Consider the following 19,372-nt stretch of genomic DNA (forward strand, 5'->3'; position numbering starts at 1 on the left):
ACGGTTATGGCTTCGCTGTCATTTGCGTCATAGATAGGCGCCGGTGAGATTTGCGGACAATTGAATGTTTCCCTACGAATAAACGTCGAAATGATCCGCGAAACGCAACGATGTTATAGGCACGTCGCCGGAAAGTTCTTTCTTCGGCTGGACGCTGCGACGTGCTTGTTTCGTTTCGCTCGCGCTTTGGCTCGCATTATGCAAAACTTCTCGCGAGAATTGAGATCTTTCTTGGCTCGGGGGAAGGGGGGGAAAAGGCGACTTCGCATAGACGGGTCCGTTCCATCTTTTGGTTTTGAAGAATGGCGTGACGCAAATGTTCGTCATTGTGCGAAGGGGAAAAATGTGGACGGAATCCTTCTTTTGGCCGTTGGCAACGGGGACCGTTTGCATTAATTTGAATGGGAATTGCAGCGATGTCTCTCGCCTTGCTCTTTCCTCTTTACCTCCCTCCCTCTCGTTTTTTTTTCAGGACTTCGATGTTTTTTTTTTTCCTTCAACAACTCACTACTTTTCGCTGTTTGTTATCCCGAGACGCTCTTCTTATTTCCCGCGGCCTCCGCCACTTATTTCCGGCTCGTGCCGTCGTAGACGACGATTTCGCCTTGTCCTCCCGCAAATTACGAATAAATGTCGGGTCGCCAATTTGCCGCGACGGAAAACGACCGCGCTCATCGCGAAAGGGGCTCGGGAATTAGTAATTTCCGTCATAGAATATTTTTAATCCTTTCGCGAAATGCAATTTCCCGGTCACGTCACACCGTCAAAGCCGATTTTATTTTGACGCGCTTTCACCGAATTCCGCGTTCGCTCCTTTTCAAAACGTCGCGCACCACTCTGAAAACGTACAGCAAAAATATCCCAACGCTATTTTATGTGAATATGATCGCGAAATAAAATAGCAGTTTAGACGCGACATTTGTAAATGCGCAAACGCTACCATTTATCTCCCAGGCGTTAGAAATCCGTCGCGCGGGGCTCGCTTCCGTCATCAATCAAGCGATGAGTCGCGCCAGAACTAGCAACGCCAATTCTCGATGGCCTTGACAAATCTGCTTTTACGATTTCCACCGTCCACTTGTCCACTCGCCTCACCTAACGAATCGCACGTCCCGTAAAACTGCATAAAGCCGTGGAGGTCTCCGTCGGGCCGGTCGCGAGAACGATCAATCACGACACCCAGAAGCGCTCTCACGCCCAATACAGGCGCCGGGACCCGGAGAAATTCACCCGAGACACGGGGGAATCCGGATTGCTGCCGGTTGCGGAGTTCATCCGTATTCAAAAGCGCATAATTTTTCGCACCGCTCATGCCGGCGAAATGAGCCGGACCATTAATTAAAGGTCTCGCTCGGCGGAGGCTGCGCCGGATCGGGATAAGAGGGAGAAAGGTAGAAGCGTGTCACGAAGGGCAGCGGATCGCGAGCCGAGAGGGTTACGAGGGAGCGGAGTAATGGGAGCAAGTCGTCAGTGCCAGCGGCATATTCCGCTAAATCAAAAGCAGCCCCCGCGCTATTCCTCATACGCGAAGGAGAGAAGAGGCTCTCCCGGTTGTGGAGATCGGGGGAACGAAGTTAGGTTGCGGCCCCGGCCGCTTAGGCTCGCAAGATGGGAAAAGCGGAGAGCGTCGGTGATTTAACGACCGGGATAGTTTACGCGGACAGGTGACCTGCAAGTTCCACGCGGGCTGTCCCGCGTCCGTCAACCGGCCTTGATTTAGGACGGACAGAACGGCTTGGTACGATCGGATCGGCGCGACAGCATCCATCGCGCATATCTTTTGCCCTGATGCGCGGTATCAGCCGGTGACAACTGCTGAATCAGCCCGACGAGCTGACGAAACACCAAATCATTCGCGCGCAACGCCAGAGATATTCCGCCAGCGATTGTCAGTCGACGCGAGCCGAACTCTTTACGTAAAACGCGGAAGGAAATATTTTTACACGTATTTTTTTTTATTCACGAGGTAATAAAACCGCCGCACTCCATTAATGAAAATTTGAGGTTATTTAATTAACGAGGGTGTATTTAAAACGCTAGCGTTGTTCCGCGAGATCGATAAGTCGAGATTAATTATTGAGGGGTAGATACGTGTTCGCCGTTTGTTTTTCGAAATTTGATTAAATTTTACTCGTTTGGACTATCTTTGGAGAGGATCGATTCTCACGGCGCGGGGCATCGCGTTTGCATAAAATATTCTTCCCGAGAGAAAAAGGGGCGAGATGTCGGCTCCACCTTCGAGCTGATTCGAGCGAAGAGCCGTGATTCACGGCCGAGAGCAATCTAATATGTGTCGGAAAGCTTCTGATATCTGTCTCGTTCATAGAGAGCGACCGTATTCGCGGATGTATTAGGCGACGTTAGCATCTTTCCAGCTAAATGGAAAAATGGAGATTGCAATTGCGATTCGTTCGCGGTGACGGGAGATTAAAGCACGCGAAAGCTAAGAAACGTATTAAAATGAGGAGCATGCAATTTGTAGTTTTTAATTTAAAAATACAAACGCAAGCCTAGATAGAACGATCGCTCATTAAAGTTTCATAATTTTCTGTTATTTATCGTCCGCGCTTTGCCGAGATATTATATCACGATCTATTAATATACCGCACTCCGAACGTCGCTCCGTTAGATCTTTTTTTTTCCCCTCCCCCTCCCCGTTCCCCCGGATTAATTTTCTAATCCCGACAAAGGAGAAGGATCAAACCGCTTAGATGATCGAGGAGCGCCGTCGATTTTTCCGGTTTGAGTGCCGCAAACGAGGGCCGTCCGTAAAATTAAAGAGGGCCGTGAATAGCAGATCGGGCGTCACAATAATAATTACCGGATATACTGGATTGGCGCAAAAAATGTGCAAGGTAATAGAGAGTTAATTACCGTCCCTTCTCGTAGAGAACCGCGGTTATAAAAAGGGTAAGCGACGCCGAGCGGAGCGAAGGTGATGCGGTCATCGGGGAGAGGGATAGTTTCGCCGCAACAATGGGTATCACAGACTCGCCAACTACGTGTGTAAATATGAATTCTGATCGGATGACGGGGGGAGAGGGCGGATAGAGTAAACGCGGGGAAGAGAGAAGAGAAGAAGAATAAGAGGGCACGTGAGAAAGACGGGTCGTGACAAGCATTAACGAGCGTTCTAATTAAAACGCGGGCTAATGAAAATATATTAGAGTGACGATGCCCGTTTTACACGGGCGACGGAGGGCCTTCCCTCCACGTTTCGCTCTTTCCTCCAGCCGCGGATTATTGTGCGAGCACGTAGGTCGATCAATATGCAGGCACGTTGGAAAAATCTGTCAGCGGAGCGGGCGTAAAAATTGCGCGCCCCCTCCCCCCAAGTTTTTCGCGGCGCCCCGGCCGAATCGCGCCGGGATAAATAATTTATCGATCGCGCGGCATAACGCGCTGCATATTGCAAAAAGAACGATTTCGGTTGTCAATAAATAAACGTCCGGCGCATCCTTCTTTATTTGTCGGCGGATAGATCATGAATGTCCGCCTTGCATTATTCATAATCCGGCATCGATCTTCCGGTCCGGCAACGTGACGTTAACCGTTTTAATGTCCGCTGAAATTTTCAAGAAAGAATATCGACGCCTCCGGGCTATTATCAAAAAGATAATGAGATGAATATTTTATACGCGCGGCACGTCCGACAAACCCCCGGCACGGTTCCGTTGAATATTTATGCGAGTTTAGCGCGCGCGGATTATGTAACGTTAATTTATCGGGCTCGCGCAAAACTCGCGGGCCCTCAAAACTGGCCGACCGTCCGCGCCGGTGCCCCCAAGACTTCGCTGATTAGCTTTATTGTCGTGCGACGGGTCGGACGGTTTGCTTTGAGCCGGGCACAATCGTGGACCGCGATGCTCATCATGTTGGCATAAACTACAATCTGATGCGCACGTGACCGCGAATCAAGATAATTAGAACATGATGTAACCAGGTCGTGTCCACAGAGTGGTAAAGTGCGTTCAGGACGTGATGATCGTTTTAATGGTCCTCAAAGTGCCGCGGCAGCGTTACTGACGCAAATGTATCCTCGTAATAGAACTCATTAAATATATCATAGTCGGCGAATAAATTATGCGAGAGCGAGAATGATAAGATGACGGAATAATATTGACAAGAAAAGTCTCTATAAAATTAAATGTTGTTTCACTACGAACAGTTTTATTATCCATTTAATTGCTTTTAATAACTAATTAGCCGTCATTTTGCTTTTCAATGCTTTTTCTATTTTTAGTTTAAATATTAACCTACAATAGCATTCGCATAAAAATAAATAAAAATCAGATACGTTTACCCGCGCAAGTATGTATATATGTATACGTGTATCTACTTTCCCTCAATGGTAAAACTCAGTGAATAAAGCATTAAACGGGCACGGGAGAAATTCCTTTAGTTTACCTCTCCGGCGGTGTTCTGAAGTTCAGTAGAAATCGAGAATAAACCCGCACGGACTATTGAATTCCGGGCGCTGCTCTCATTTGGCGCGCGGTCTCGAAATTGTGGGAGAGGACGCGTTTCAACACTCGGAACAAACAGGCTCTCACGCCGCGTCGGCTGTTTATCCCGTTCCGACAGGTATCTTTTCGTAATGAAGTCACGGAGGGAGAGCCAGTCGCAGTCTATTTCACGGACGGCTGGGACGGCTCGCCGACGAGAGTCAGCCGCTTCGGATGCACGGTGAACGGCTCATAAACAATACAAAGCGACCACGAGAAACAAATATAGCCGACGGTTTTACGGGCGACACCCGTGTGCGCTTGTCGCTTTATTGCCGTACGGAAAGTTGCTTTATCGCGCGAACAGTTCGGCCCGGGATGCTGCGAGCGAGATGATCGGCAGCGGGAGGACGGCAGATAAGAATCAGACACCTGCAATATACCTCGCCCGATGTGGCCGGACAACTTTGTCGTCGGCGTCTTATCGCGAGCCGTTCGCTCGCCTTCCCTTCCGCTTTGTCGGTTTGGCCCTTCCTCGCGAGGCGTTTAACACGATCTTCCTCGTTCCCGTAACGCCACGATGCAATCTCGCATAATGGTAGCCGTACATTCGCCCGGGCGTCGTACCCGGATTAAGAAGCGCGATAGACCCCGATCGTCCGGGTATTAAGCGCCTCCTCGACGTCGCGCTTGGACCTGCTAATGCACGAGCTTCTTAATATCGAGCACGTCAGGGATTATAAAGTGATAGGATACGGGCTAAGAAGCGCGAAAAAGATTATATACATTGTACGCGTCGTGAAGTCGCTTGTTCCGCGCCGTATGTTCGATTCGTTGACCGTCTTGCTTCGTATGTATTTATTGAAATTACGATGCGTTTAATTGCGACAAGTTTAACTGATTTCTCTTAATCTTTGCAACGATAAAAGCAAGAGAGAGAGAGAGAGAGAGAGGGGGGAAAAGGGGGGGAGAATTCGCCAATCTAAAGATGTCCTCATAGAAAGGAATTTAGTGAATTGGGAGAACTACGTGAAAAGAGACGCGGAGTAGATAAAGAAGAGAGTCTTGTCTGTCGGAGTAATCCCAATTACAGGAGACTTCCACTCGGTCGAGTCGCAGAGATCACAGGTGGGGCCGAAGTTTCGGCCCCTTTGAAAGGATCACCGGTACTGCTTCATTCCGGGCAGAACGTTTCCCTCCTTTGTGGATACTTTCTTCTCGGATGTGCGCGTTTGCCAACATCCAAAGGAATAAAACCTAAGCAACGCGTTGTAAGTCGAGACAAAGACACTCCCGCGAAAGGGAAGATTTAATTAGCCGGATGTCTGCCGGAGCCTCGCAGCCTCCGTCGTCTCTAATGTCTCCTCGTATATACGCCTCGCTCCGACGTATTATGTCTTTATAATAAATATTAAAGCCACGTACCTAATTAAATGCTTTATCTATTATCCGCGCGGTACGGTAAATTTACGTTTCTATTACGGGGGCATAGTTTTATTCGATTATACAGGCGGCTGTAAATAATTGCGCCGCGCGTATCTCGTAAATTTCCCCGGCAATTACTGTTAATCAATTCCCATACTTTATCGGACGATTACGATTCTCGAATAATTTCAAGGCTCATAATTAACTTCCCATTGTGGGACATTCCGCAGCCGGAGTACGTGACGCAGTTGTCTCGGCGCGGCAACAAGAAGTGCTCGTAAAAGGGAAACGCGAACGTGTCGGACACGAGGATAAAAAGCTCGCAATGATGGGATCCGCGGCCCCTCTTTATGGCATTATATTCCCGCACGCCAAACCCTCATATGCATTCCGCCGGCAGCGTCCTTAAATTGCTTTCCTACTTTGATTCTCCGTTTCTCTTCAGCGTTATTGCTCCGCCTGTTCCGAGCGTGTGTCATCGTCACGCGCTCGTTCCATTTGCGCTCCGCGGATATCCTCCGCGTTGTCACGCGGCATCCAAGATCTAAGCGATTGCTTTCCCAAAACTGCCGAAGATGTACGATCGCGTCAACGTTGCGCTTGGCTTTATTTCCCGACCGAGTTTCGAGCATGACATCCTGTTGCGACATGTAATCGTAAAAGGGTATTGAAGTTTCTGATACCGTAATCCAAAACTTTCGAGAAGTAAAATTTCCACTTTTGCAGCAGTGCCGGCGAACAGTCGTATCTTCTGTAAACACGACGGCGCAAATCGAGCGATTCTTTATAAACGGGAATCTTGGCGGATTTAATAACTAAGCCGGAAATTAATAATTTTTTTCTCTCTCTCTCTTTCTCTCTCTCTCTCTCTCTTTTCTCGGAATAATCTAATAATTTATTTACACGTCCCTCTTTCTCCCTTAACAAGATTCAAGCGGTACGATTGTTGAGTTTAGTTTCGAACGACGCGTGCACAGACGCGCGTGGCCGCGCTTAAGTTTCAGAGGCAAATAATTTCGAGTAATGCGCTAGCTGCTTCTCGACCGGATACCAACTTCCGTTGTCGGCAGATTGTATCGTCGAATTCGATAACAGTCGGCGGTAATCACGAGACAATCCTTCAAAGCTTTCTGACGGTAGTGCGGTCCGTCGGTAGTACGCCATGTGCAACGGCGTCCTGAAAGGGACGGCATTCAGCGTGCATTTAAATGGATGAGAGAGGAGTGCCGGCGATCGGCGAAGGGCGGCGGGACGGAGGGCGGGGAACTCTTGCGTCGTGCCGGATAGAGGCACCGCGCGTCCAAACTTGGTTGAATAAGCTAATGCAATCAAACGGCCGAAAGCGCTACTTACAACTTTGCCAGCTCGCGCTTTGCACAGGCGAAAGGGGTAGCGCGGACAGGGCGGCAACGCGGCGGGGGAAAGGGAGAGAAAAGGGATAAGAGAGAGCTTTCGGCTAGGTTGGTTGCCACGGCGTCGACGGAAGCTGGGGGGCCTCGCGTCGCAGTGCGCATATGCGATCCTACCATCCGGATATAACCGTCGTTCCCTGCCTCGCCTGTTTCGGCCGTGGCCGTGTAACTTCTGATTTAACGAGTTAAAGAGAATTCGCGTTCGACCGAAATCTTTTTACGATGGGGAAAGCTCGCTTACGTAGCGCTCGCTCGCGAACGAAAGCCATTTCATTCTCTCTGAGGGATGATCTGGAGCCTATACGGCGCATACAAGTTGCCCGGAGAGAGAGAGAGTGGAAAAAGCGTGTAACTTTTGGGCAAACGTTTTTAACGGTCGGTCAGCTTGGTCGAATGTCGCGAACACCGCAATGCTAAATGAAGTAATCGCTTTGAAAAAAAAGAGGAAAAAGAAAAAAAAGAAAAAAAATGCCTATCGATTATAATTACGAGAGAGTGCGGAGATTGTGGCCACGGTCAATTTAGCGCGAGATCACGCCAGTAAAATTCATTCAATTTTCATCCCTGTATTTACTAGCTGTAAATGATTGATGTAATACATTCACTTAATAATCCGCTCTCTCCGATTTATCTCCCGACAAAATAACGACGTGCAGTATATTTCTATTAGATTCCATTAACTAATCGGTAATCTCATTCGGCCCGGAATTATGTTGCCGCGCACTTTCGAGATGGCATGTAGGAATTGGTATCGAATTTGCCGCATATGCACGGTTGACACGATATTTCGACGATGATTCATCGCCCCGGCACGTCGATACTAATTATTTGCAGATAAAACTCATTACTCAGGCATGATTAATGACTGATCGGCGCGATCTCTGGAATTTTACCTTCTCACTTTACATAGCATAAAACCGGTTGCGTTGCCGACGAAACGGGCATCCGTTATCGTTCATATAAAATAAAAACATTTGCCAAATTTAAAAAAAATAAAAATAAAAAAATATTTAAAAAAAAACGATAGTGACATTGAGGCATGAGATTTTATTTCACTCTAATGTAATAAATTCGCTTAATCAATATCAATAATATTACCGTTATTTCCGCCGAAATGTTCGATGTGAAAATGGAGCCTGGAAAAAATTCCGGAGCTTTGAAATTCGAAGGAAGAAGTATTGATTGAAATTAAACTTGGAAAACCGAAGCATAATATATTTTTCCGCTAAATTACATAAAAAAAAAAAAAGAAAAGAAACTGAAAACTTCAGTAGGTACGTGCTCCAGTCTGCAAATCTTGATTGATTTAATATCCTGTGACGATTGATTGAAGGTGCTTTTAATAATTTCGACCGCGGTTACTTTTTACCGCGCGCTTTTTTCGCTCGGTTGGAACAAAAATACACCGAGAGCGAGAAGATAAAACGCATAGATTCGGCGCATTGACGCGGTATATTGCTGTTAAACAATCGCCTGGCTTAGCAAGGGTACCCGTACGCGGGACTGGGTTATACAGAAGAGTAATACGCCGCGTCCCGTAATCCTGGACAAACTGGGGCAATAATTTTAAATCAAACGCGGGAGCCCGGGGAATAATTTATCGTGCGTGCCGCTGCGGTGTACGCTAATCACGGTCCACCGGAAGCCAGATGTTTTTAAATGCCCCGTACAAATTTCATTAACACTTTCCATCCCGTCCGATTCGTAAAACTATAAGTCTCGGGGCGATAAATCACTTTGCGTTAACGAGCCCCGGGGTCTGCCTGCATGTGTGCGTACGTATACAGAATCATATGGATACAGATTAAATCTTCTTGAAACGTCGCCGCGATTTATCGCATCGGCGAAGTGTTAAAAAAAATTTATTTATTATAACGCTAACGATTGTCTTGAAATTTAATTGTTCCTCGCCTGTGCGCCGTAACGCGCGTTTATGTTTAACGCGGAGTTTCGGCAAGTACTTTTAATGTTATGCGAGCGCCGGAATCTCTATATTTCCGTCCGCCGTGTGTTTGTGCGAAAATTGATACGCATTCCGCATCGTTTCTCCACGAAGAGCGAAATAATTGCGAGACGTGTGAGAATGTCTCAAATGCGCGACACTCTTCCGCGTTATTAAATTAAAAGTGAATGTAGAATCGTGGTTGGCAAACTGGATATAAGACTTTAATCTTCACAAGGTTTCCTTTCTCGCTGCGAAATAAAAACGCTATCGATATTAATCCTCGGGAAATATTTTTCATCTCGCCGTCAGTGAAAACTTGATCCGCGTGAAAATTCCACTTTTAATTCTGATCGCGAGCAATTTTTGATAACGATTGAATTAATTGCGTTCTCGAATATACTTTTTCTTCACCTAACTTCGATCGGCCAGTGACAAACGACGCGCTTTCCGCGTTTCGACGAGCGTTTCGAGGGGAGCGCTCCTCTGAAAGCCAAAAGAGGAGGTTCTCATAATACCCAGCGATAAATATTTGTCTTGAACTTATGCCAAAAGTGCGTGGCACTGTTGTCGCTTTCGCCCAGGCCCGCATAATGCGAAGTCACCGGCGTTAAGAAAACGCCACCTTCGGATATCGCCGCGAAAAGGGCGGCGCGGAAAAGGGGTGTGTTTCCACGGAGTCTCGGCGACACAGTAATTGTTTTCGCAGCTAATTGTTTAAAAGCTTGGCAAACCCACGAGGAATTACGCGGAGGCAAGAGCAGAGACAATCCCCGAGTCAATATTGAATTATGAATTTATTAGCTTCCACTCTGCGTCCTCTCCGATGGCGCGTGAGGGAGGTCGGAGGTCTTCGCGTGTAGGTGCGAACGAACGAAAGTGCCGACGAAGGAAAAAGAGAAAGATGCAGGGACTTCCTGTTTCCGTTCCCCTTAGGGATTTACGTGTGCAGACAGTAATTTCATCGGATCCCCGCAGCGATCTTGTTGACTGACTAATCGTCTTTAGGTTCATTATGTTCAAATTTTTGTCCTCATAACCGCCCCGTTAAATAATTTTGCTTTACTTAAAGATTTAGAACTTGCGTCATTGTTGTCAGACTGGAAATCAATTGGCAGAAGCAATAAATAATGTAAAATTATTTATCCGACAATCGGAAAATGATGTTCGACGGATTTAAAAATGATATGTGTGCTATTAATTAGAAATAAATATTTTTAATATTTATGTTTCTGCAGCCAAAATAATTTTAGGCTGCGTCTAACGAACGATAGAGCGCAAGAACTTTTCTTTTCTTTTTTTTTTTATTTTTTAGTTTGAAAAAGGGCAGAAGATGAAGTAGGGTGAAGTAGAATGAGAGTGGACGAGCGGCGCGGGTGAATTTCCATTTTTATTTGCACTCGGACGATTTGCGATTCGATTTAAGCCCCCCAAATGTACCGGTGGCTCAATAGGATTGGCACACATAGTGATTCACGTTTATTTCTTAGGTGAATCAAATTACGGGTGGAAGAACTCGTCAGATTCAGGTCACTCCATTTATAAACGTACGTTTAATATGAATGACGATTTTAATATTACATTTCTTCGCTCCGATTTAATTGGTAAATATTATAATTTTACATTATTATTTGCCAGTTGATGAAAATCAATTATGCATCATTTATATCCACTATTCAAGATGAATACGACTCTACAGTCTGTATTCGCGTAAGGCTGAATTTTTATTTTAAAAAGTGGACTTTTATTCAAAATAACGTTGCATCAGCGAAAGCAAGTAAATATCATGCAGCCCTTGAACCAGCAAAGTTATTTGTACGCGTGTATACATGGCCGAGAAAAAGATACAGCGGCCAGGATCAAGTAAACGACGGAACAACTCGAATGACAGGACGTGATAAATAATACCTCGGAGGTTCGCGTACTATTATGCAAATTTCATTAGAGTTTTTGTGTCACGGCAGTCCCTCGCGTGGCGACTGCGAAGCCTACGGGACCCATTATTAACTTTCAGATTTTTTTTTTTTTTTTAATCCTTTATTCGAGCGGTCGCACCACGTGCTACAAAGATATTCCCGGTTAAATAAGGAGGGAGAAATTGATTGCGGTTTAATAATGAGCGACAGCCGCTGGTGATCGATGGAGAGGCTCTAAATGCAGCAATATAAGATGAATTCAGTGGACAGTGCGCCAACAGCAATGTTAAATATATATTAAATTCCTGTCAGTCGGTAAGGCATGCGTGACGTTAATTAAATTCGATCACAAAGGGATTTCATTTCATCTACCGCTTCGGGAAATATTGCAACGCGAAACTTAAATATCTCGCGAACGCCCGCAGGTACCGGCGAAGTGCGCGTAACGAAGGGAATATCGCCGTCAAAATCGCATCATTACCGCGTCATCCGTAACGAATAAACGTCCGCCGGAGCGTGGACTACGGTCCTAATTTAAATCGGCGTCGGTCAACCGGCGCGTAAACAAGTAATACAAACGAGGCGCGTTTCTCAATCCGGCTTTTACGCGGCTGCAAATTTTACGGCGAAATTGCAGCGGATGTTTAAGTGCACGCCCGGGGCGCATGATATCTTGGAGCCCGGGCACCGAAATGGGAGTCTGTCGCCATCGAGATTAGGTATATGACGGGAGGAAAATCTAGGTACAGGATTTCCTTCTCTCGTTCTCCCCGCGGGGCCTAGCATAACAGTAAACTGACTCGAATCTTTGTCCGCTATCCCGCGGGATAAGATCCCGCGGTGGAGCCAGGGACGGCCTTCTGTTGACCTCGCAAATATCGATACTCTTCCGAGAGCGGAGGGCGGCTTAGCGATCGCGCCGACGTATCGAGTGCACCCGCGCGCTCGTAAAAAATAAAAAAATGATACCGCCGTGCGTGGACGAGATGAATCTTCCCCGCGTGCGTTCCGCGCGTGCATTCCGCGCGCATACCGCGATCGTATGCTCTTACGGATATTTCTGCGGGAAATATGCGAGTCGAGAATAACTGCACGGTGACTTGACGTATCGGTTTCGCCGATCCGTAATTACGATCTCATTTTCGATGCGCCCGTTCCCGATATAATGTCTAAAACGAACGGAGCACGGGATTCGACACGTGAAACGCGATACGGCCAGAAGATATTTTAACGTGAAGATATTATTCGTTATTATTTTACATTACCGCCAGTTACAGATTTATCTTATAATGAGAATTCGATGTTATTATCTATCGTTTGTCACGTCATGTGTCACCTCGATTTTGTTTTTTTTTATAATCGCAGCTCAGAAGTGTATCTTTGATTTTCCCGTGTACGAACGGTAGAATGAATGTGGATTGAGTATGTAAATATCGAATCTGTAATTTCGTGAAGACAATCACGTCGTTATTATTGCTAATAGGATCGGCTCAGTGTGCGCGCGGCCTATTTGGATTATAATCCCGTTTACTAAAATAGTGGAAATATTGGGTAAACGTCAAATTAGCAGGTATTCCAGATTAATTTGCCACATTTGCGGCGCAAGAATTATTCATAAAATTGACGGATATTGTATTCATAATGCTAATAGTGGCAACCGCGCATAAATATTTCCATTTTATATTACGTATTTTACTACGCGTTATATTGAGTCTCGCGGTAGAATTTGAATAAATACCAGGCCAGCGATTCCTCGAGCTCTCCTCGTGAATAATCGATCGCGGTCTCCGCGCTATCGCGTTACGAAAACACTCTTACACGTTGAGGTAGAAATGGAGTCGTCGGTAGCATTTAAATATCGTCCGCGCGTACGTACGCGATATCTCAATACTGAAGTGTTACGGGTATTCGTCGTGAAATTAAATATATAATGGGCGAGTGTCCTCTGAAAAATACTCAACTGAAGATCAAACCGCTGCTTAACATTTTTCGAGACCTAACGTTATTAACGGCGTATCAAACTCGCGCGGTGACTCGTGAAATTACGAGGATTCAAATTTAAAGGATACGAAAGGGCTGTTTATATTTTACGGAAAATACCGGCGACGCCCATGGCGGGATGCCCCCTCTCCCTCTCCTCCACCTCGCGAGGAATAAGGTTCGCGGGTCCACAGCCACCGTGGCGTATGAATAAATTCATGGCGGAGAAGCCGGGCCGCGGTGGTGAACGCGAGGCGGAGAGAGAACGGCGGGCTAATCCAAAACAATGGAATGCGGGGCGGGGGAGGGTGGGCTAAGCGAATTAATCTTTCACGTTGCCGGATGCACAATGGGCCAACGAAGTTACATGATAATTACGCGTGGGATTCGTTATTGTGTATAATTTCGACCGGTCGACGTTTCGGGAGCGAGAACCGCCGCTCTCTTTCTCCCACGAGAGAAACGTCTGGCTCTTAACGCGGCGTTTCACCTTTGTGACGCGACAAATCCTTTTGCAACGACGATTTCAGTCGGCTTTTAGTCCGTTCCCATACGTGCCGAAAGCGCATTAAAAAAAATGGCGACGAACGCTGCGGTTTCTCACTGCGAAGACGGTCTCTTCTCGAGATATTTTGCGGTGCTGCAGCCTCAGTTTACGCGGCGGCAAACGGATACTCGAAACGCTCGAAGCGAACCCCGGAGTTACCCTAATTGCGCGCATTGAATCCATTCGCGGTAGCCATGGTGAATATCTTCCCCCTGCATTGTACCCGAGGCCCGCCCTAGAAGCCCTTCCGACACTTTTGCGACTTCCACGAAACGTTACGGGGCTCGCGGATGTTCCATGGGAAATGTCTGCAAATTATTTATCCAATACCTCGGTGTTTTTTTTTCTTTTCTTTTTTTTCTTAATCAAATCACGAACGTACGCGACATTTTTATTTTTCTTTTATTCCTTTTGTATCATTATGCTCATAAATTGCGTTTAAGTTTTTGTACATTTTTTTATTTCTATTAAAAAATCAAAAAAGAAGAAGAAAACGCGAAGAAAATCGAATCGAAGCCTCGGCGTCATTCTTACCTGCGGAAACGAAACAACGGTGGGGTTTGATAATCTATTCTGAAAACATTTTTCCACGGTCCTCGCTACGATCACGCGAGAAGATCGTCGTATCGATGTATTTCAAGCGACGCGATTCCCTTCCGCGATAAGAACGGTTTGCGCTTTCAGCCCGGGCAAACTCGCCAAATAGCGGGGCGGGCTAACATCGAGCGAGAGGTATTCAGCTTGAGTGATAAGACTGCCGTGTGTCCTCAAAACGGAAATTGGACTTGAGCTACTCGGCGCATCAGCGGACCGCGCTCGTGTCAAAGTTCCAAGCGTCGCGACGCAATCACTTTTTGCATCTTCGAAACGCGGTCCACCAAAGACCTATTCAAAGGACGCACGAATGAGGGTGTATTCGCGCTGCTCGGCAGCCAGCCAAGTCGCCGATCTCGTATTCCACGTCAATCCGACATTGTCACGCGATATCTCTCGTTTGGAATTTAAATGTCAGTTGCGCTTAACAAAATTAGACGGAGTGCATTTCCTCTTCAATCTTTATTTTCTCTTCCCTCCCCCTTCTGCCGTTCCTTCTCTCATCTGTTAAAAATGTTTGAGCGTCCGGCGATTTATATCCGCAATGTTTAACGAAACTGTCTTCCGAATTATGTCGCGATCTGTGACGAGATTAAACCGCGAGAGCTCGTTCCGTGTGCGCGCCCGGTATCAGCGACACGGATCTGAAATGCACCGGTGATCGCGTTACAAACGTATGGCGTAAATTACACGTGCGCGATAGCGCTATTCTTGGCGCGGTTCCATTAGCATACGTTTTGTCGAATTCGTTGACCCGGCCATAATCTTATGTGCAACCGGAAACATCAGTTTATCAGCGGTGCGACAAACGCGAGTGCGCGAGCAAGAAATTCCGGGCACAATTTTCCGCACAGAACCCGGGCGGCGTGGCTCTGGCCGATAATACGAATGCTCGACGAATAAATAATGTTATATATGCGTCACGAGCGTTTCAGCATTTTGCGCTTCGGCGGAATTGTATACTATGTCGCGGCGTCATCTGCTTCTACAACAGTAATTACATTTTGCGATTGCACTTGAACGTGTTCGGTACCGGCTCCATATTTATGCGACATACCAACCAGCGGATAGTATTTATTATATACGCCTGGCCTGCACTTTCGGTTTTGCAAAATTGTTTCTTGCAAAACCATTTTACACGCGGAACCTTGGAAATTATCGCAACCCGCATACGAGGAAGTTATTGAATTTACATTACTGAACATTTCTTTTTCTTCTTTTATACAACTTTTCGATCGCAAACATTTTTAGTATACTAGAAGAAACCTAGAAAAAAAATTACTAACTACGAAAAAAAAATCATGCGACTTACCAATCTGCATGAGCTTCAGCGGAGTTGAAGAATTCTGCCGGTGACTGTAACATAAAAAGAAATGTATTATTGTAGACATGTATATTAGTTTTAAAAATTAATAAAAAAAAAGTTTGAAGTTTTTATTTAATAAATATTTTATTTAAAAAATTTATTCTCACCTAAAAGTTGCTCCGCCGATGCAGGATGCCCGTCCCGGGCCTGCTCCTCCTCTCAGATGGGACGTGACGAGCCATCCTTCCGCGCACAAGTCACTCGCGAATACCCCGACCGTGATTTTACAGCCGCGAAAATTATTGATCACTTCGCGCGTTTCTTTTCGGCACTCGCGTTTAGAAGAAGTCAAAAAATTCCGACCGAATACTTATCGAACTCCCGGAACGACCGACGAACCGGCTGCGGTTCGTATAATTATTAATCGGCGGTGACGATATTTTCGTTGACGGCCGGTCGATGCAGCTACGTCGATCTGTAACAAAAAAAAATATATAAAATTTAATCGTAGAGATTCTACAAGTATTTAGTCAGCAAGCTATTAGTTCTGTGTCTCAAAAAAATAATTCTTACCTCTGGCGCTGCTCCGTTGTCGCACGATGCCTTTCCGAGGCCTCCTCCTCCTCTCAGATTATTAGTCCTCTCGTCAGGGTGGCTAGCTTCCTCACAGATCGTCTCAACTCCGTCCTCGCACTGGTCCCTGCAAACAAAAACCCCGGATAATTAATTAAAACTGCGCGAGTCTACGCAACACTTCTGAAATAAAGAGATTACTTCGCAGTAATGAACGTGTAAGGATATAACTTGCTTTACGGGAAGGAGATATACTCACACGTGCTCTCCTCACACGGTGAATGGAGAGGAGAAGATAATTCTCGTACCGGGCGATTTTCGTTGTACGCAATACGCAAATGAGTATTATTTCTCGTACGGACACACGTGGCTGCTGTACAGTGCGTTGTGAGTACGTGTGCTTTGCGCGACCGCTGGAGAAGGACAAAGCGAGAATGGGAGTAGTGGGGGAATATACCTAGCGGAATATACCTAGCGGCACATAAGCTCGCGCTCGCTCTCACCCCGCGTCCCCCGTTCTCCCGTTTCCCCCCGCGGCTATCTATTCGTTTCTTTCGTTCGATTTAATTGTAATATTTAATTAGTATGTCCAGACAAAGACGGTACTTTCACCAGGTCGTTCTCGATCTCAAAAATTGCCAAGACCGTCTTTGCCTGGATATATTATTTAAATATTAAAATTAAATCGAATGTTAAAATCGCCGACTTGACAGCCGACATTGACTTTCGCTTGGCGTGAAGCAAGCCAAGCGAGAGAGAATTAATCAGCGTAACGCACCAATTTTTTATAGAAAGAAAATTATTTTTTTTTAATATTTGTCGTCGGACGAAACGAATTTATTTCGCGTGTTATCATCGAGGCCTCAATAATGCAATAGCTTGACCGGTCATAATGCCGGCCTTGTAAAACGATGGTGTAAAAATAGAGCGATTGAATTTCAAATCGCGGGACGTCGAGCCGAATTTTTCGCGAGCGTTTGATCTGATATTTAAAAACGCCTCGCTTACGCGGATGTAGATCACCGCGTTATAATCTCTTGACTTTCGAAGCGGCACGCAGAGTGGATGTGATCGATCGCCGCGGTGTAAATTTCGAGCCGGCTGGCTCCGTTGAATTTGAAATTTTCTCCGGAATTTTCATTTCACGCGACAATATCAATATCGATTGTATCACGCGGGTAACGCGGCGGTCCTTTTAGAAACCAGATGGAAAGGGACCCGCGGTCCAGCGACACGTGCTAAAATTCATCGACGTCGCGCGCGTCGAGTTTGAAGCTGGCACCGATCTTGCAAGATCGTGATAATATTGCGCGTCATAAATTTCAATTTATTAATATAATTTCAGTTAATCGCTATAATATTTTTTCCTGTCGACCTACTTCTGATTAACTTGATCTCAAGCACGTAATTAATTACAATGTATAAAATATCATCATTTGTTTTAACAATTTTACTTCCGCTTGCTCGTTTAAAGAAACTAACCAGCTTTTATTTTTGTTTTAGGTAAGTACGACTTCGTCTTCATGGATACCGAAGTAACGTGTAAAATTTTAGGACCTAAATATGTAAGTAAGAGTCGTAACTCTGCAATTACATTTTGTTTACACGAATATTAATTGTCATTCGATATCTGATTAATCGGTGAATTGATTTTTCCGTGGACCTCGCGCTTGTTTCAGTCGTGCCGCAATAATTTGCAAGCAGACGCATTAATTTTACCTTGCTCCCTTCGCCCTTCGCGTTCTGACCAACGCCGGTGAAATTTATACGGAAATAACGCGCCTGAATAAATCGCGCACTTAATTGTAATTCTAAAGCCTTGCCCCCTCGGGCGCGACCTGTTCGTGATACATTTTTAATACCACAGGACATCAATCTCGCATTAGCCCGTTCCTCCCCCGCGTAGAAAAAAAAAAAAAAAGCGGGAGTGGTTTCTAGAAGATCTAGAATTACGTGACACGTAACGATCCCCGCTATTTCTCTTCTTGCGCTCTACTCGCTCGCCCTTGTGCCCTACACTGCCGAAAGCAAAGAACGCGAACTTTACGGGTCTTAGATTGTGTCCGCGAGTAAAATAGGACATCACCTTTCCACCCCGAGCATCATTAGCGGCGATCTTGCGTGCGTTGCCTGGGAATAAATTTTCCCGCTTCCTACCGGAAAACCTATTGCTCTCCTTGAAATTGTATTTAAAGCGGCGTGGAATTTATTTGCGCACATCGGAGCGTCGACGAGCGGCGGCTTTGTGGCGTTTTGCGCTAAATTGCCGCCGGCGTTACACAGGGTGACAAAACCGGTTTATAAATGTAATAATTTAGGTGCGCGGGAGCAAGCAAATCGATATTTAACCGTGGCGGCAGTCACCTCGTTATCACCGTGAGTTTGCAATCGACGCACGAAACAGTTAGTCTCGCTGTAAAATGTGAAAAAAAAAATATAAAAAAAACCCTCAAAAAAAAATACCCGGTGCACCGATTGTCCCGATAGCGTTTGCGGCACTGTCCACGGAAAAAGAATCGAACCAGGGGGAGTCCGACGCACTAATTACAAACTTCGACGGCGGCGAAATCGCGCCTCGCCGGACGTTATTAAAAAGTCTACGCTTTTACGACCTCGCGAGATCTTGTTTCTCATCCATGAACGCGGCCTGCGACACTTTAATCAACGCGTCGGCCAGATACGCGCGAGTTATTGGCGAGAATGGCTGTGTATCCGAAACGTCCGACGTCTGGGAACGATAGCGCGTCATATCATTTACGAACGCGTCGTCTGCGATTTTCCTAGCCTCGTTTAATTCCTTCCCCGCAGTTCCGGATAGAACTATTCGATCTCGTCCGGTTCGCGTTACGCGGTCCAACGCTGGATTGGCTCATCTCGCGCAGACTCGCGATAGATATAAGACGGACCCTTGGCTCGCGGAGGGCTAAGTTAGAGGCTGCTATCGATTAACCCGGAAGCGTGAGCGCGTGCTATCGTTTGAAAGCTAGATGTAGTCGGCGGAAGTGTAATATAAAGGCGCGCTGAGAGGAGGATATTGCGGCATAACAGAAAGAGGCGTTATGAAGGTAGATAAATATATGTACGCGGCCCGGGATGATGCTCAAGTGAGCGCTCAAACGGGAAACGAGGAGAAGAAGGACTCGCAGGGACCGGGTCTGCGGGAAGATAAAGGGCGGTCGAGAAGTAAGAATTCGATTATCTCAGCGGATGCTCGAACTTCTCTCGGATTTCC

General features: G+C 46.2%; 1 long non-coding RNA gene across 2 annotated transcripts in view; it reads left to right on the top strand.

Moving 5' to 3' along the window:
* LOC139109400 (uncharacterized) overlaps positions 1 to 19,372 on the top strand; it is a 256,864-nt gene that overhangs the window by 149,649 nt on the left and 87,843 nt on the right. Inside the window, exon 3 of one of the 2 annotated variants that reach the window (XR_011546833.1) lies at positions 17,644 to 18,467. The exons of the other annotated variant lie outside the window; for it this stretch is intronic. This is a non-coding gene — a long non-coding RNA (uncharacterized lncRNA). Of the gene's footprint in view, positions 1 to 17,643; positions 18,468 to 19,372 lie in introns of those variants that run through there. 2 annotated transcript variants of the gene reach the window in all.

The sequence above is a fragment of the Cardiocondyla obscurior genome, linkage group LG17 (assembly GCF_019399895.1).
Source record: "Cardiocondyla obscurior isolate alpha-2009 linkage group LG17, Cobs3.1, whole genome shotgun sequence".
Classification (NCBI taxonomy): Eukaryota; Metazoa; Arthropoda; class Insecta; order Hymenoptera; family Formicidae; genus Cardiocondyla; species Cardiocondyla obscurior.